The following is a 2382-nucleotide window of genomic DNA, read 5'->3' on the forward strand; positions in this document are numbered from 1 at the left end:
CCTCAATTGTTTGAGGGTGGGAAACTGAGGCAGAGGTGGGTAATGTCCTGTCCTCAGTTGGTAAATGGGACACCTACTTAGAAATTAATTTCTAAAGATGACTTGCCTGGGACCTAATCAGCCAGGAAGCCACACTTTCCAAACTGCAAGCCCCAGTTCCGTTCTGCCTGGAGACAGCATCTATTTTACTAACCCTTTCCTGGAATCCATGTAGTACGAGGACTCTCCACTTACATGATAGTGAGATGCATTCTGCATTGTGTCCCATTTTTCATCCATGTACTTTCTGGTGAATGCTTCATGCCAGCACAGTGGACTTTGGGCAGCTTTGCAGCAGTTTTGCAGCATTGATTTGACAGTATTCATTGTTTGTTTGTTTTTCTAGGCAGCAGCCAGTCGTTGTTTGCATCTCAAGGGTTCAGGACTGACCTTGGCCCAAAGACAAGCAGAAATAATTTCAGTTAATTGAGTTCAGTTTATTGAGTTTATCTGTCTATTTTTTACCCTGAGTCTTTTAGCTCCTTCTTGAAGTGAAAGAGGTTCTGGATAAGCGCAGCTGTGCATGAGATTGTGGTCCACTGCTGCCATAACTCACTAGTCTGAACATGTTCATCTATTCCAGGGGTCCCCAACATGGTGCTGATGGGAACCTTTCCTGGCACTCAGCAAGTGATTTAAGAAAGTGGGTGGGGCTAGGTGGGGCTCTTGCTTCTGACTGGCCACTGGAGATCTGATTGGCTGAGCAGATTAAAATAATGCTGTTTCGGCAGTAGCCATCACACAGTCTTGGTTTTATTCTTTCTCACTTCTCTGTGCCTCCTCCCCACTACACTTGGGCTTCCTCTGTGTCTGCAGCTCCACTTCCTGTGGCAGCCCTTTTGTGGTTGTGCCTACCACCCTGTATAAGAATTCCAAACATGCCACAGGCTCAAAAAGACTGAGGATTTTGCTTCAAGGCAAATCATTGTTTGAGCCCTGTTGCAAATAAAGTCCTGCCGGTTCTCAATGATATCAGAAGTGTGGAAGGGCTGACAATAGTTATTACAATGGCAAAAGGGAGATCCACGTAGGCCACTTGTATCCATTCTGGCAACCCTAAGGAGGAGGGAGGAACTACATGAAAAGCCACTCTGAGTCCCTGATCCAAGAGAAAAGCTGGATATAAATAAAAATTAAGGACATAAATACAATAAGCTCCTGGTAGACAACATCACAGTAATCCAAGTCTATGCCCCAATCACTGATACAGAAGAGGCTGAAGTGGACTGCTTCTATGAAGACCTACAACACCTTCTAGAACTAACAACTTATCATAATAGGGAACTGGAATGCTAAAGCAGGAAGTCAAAAGGTAACTGGAATAACAGATAAATTTGATGGTGGAGAACAAAATTAAGCCAGGCAAAGGCTAACAGAGTTTTGTCAAGAGAACATGCTGGTCATAGCAAACACCCTCTTCCAACAACCTAAGAGGTGACTCTACACATGGACATCACCAGATCGGCAACATCGAAATCAGATTGATTATTTAATTTGCAGTCACAGATGGAGAAGCTACATACAGTCAGTAAAAACAAGACCTGGAGCTGACTGTGGTTCAGATCATGAGCTACTCATTGCAAAATTCAGGCTTAAACTGAAGAAAATTGGGGAAACCACTAGGCCATTCAGGTTTGACCTATATCACATCCCTTATGAATATACAGTGGAGGTGATGAATAGGTTTAAGGGACTAGATTTGATAGACAGAGTGCCTGAAGAACTATGGACAGAGGTTCGTGACATTGTACAGGAGGCAGCAATCAGCACCATCCCAAAGAAAAAGAAATGCAAGAAAGCGAAGTGGCTGTCTGATGAGGCTTCACAAACAGCAGCGGAAAGAAGGAAAGTGAAAGGCAAAGGTGAAAAGGAAAGATTTTCCCAACTGAATGCAGATTTCAAAAAAACAGCAAGGAAAGATAAGGAAGCCTTCCTGAATGAACAATGCAAAGTAATAGAGAAAAACAGTAGAATGGGAAGGACTAGAGATCTCTTCAAGAAAATTGGAGAAATCAAGGAAAAGTTTTATGCAAAGCTGGACATGATAAAAGACAAAAACGGTAGGGACCTAACAGAAAAGATTAGGAAGAGGTGGCAAGAATATACAGAAAAACTATACAAGAAGTTTCTCAATGTCCTTGACAACCACAATGGTGTGATCACTGACCTCAGGCCAGACATCCTGGAGTGCAAAGTCAAATGGGCCTTAGAAAGCATTACTAACAACAAAGCTAGCAGAGATGACGGCATCCCGGCTGAGCTATTCAAAGTCCTAAAAGATGATGCTGTTAAAGTGCTGCACTCAATATGCCAGCAAATTTGGAAAACACAACAGTGGCCACA

This window comes from Gekko japonicus, unplaced genomic scaffold (genome assembly GCF_001447785.1).
Source record: "Gekko japonicus isolate JY-2015 unplaced genomic scaffold, Gekko_japonicus_V1.1 scaffold917, whole genome shotgun sequence".
Taxonomy (NCBI): Eukaryota; Metazoa; Chordata; class Lepidosauria; order Squamata; family Gekkonidae; genus Gekko; species Gekko japonicus.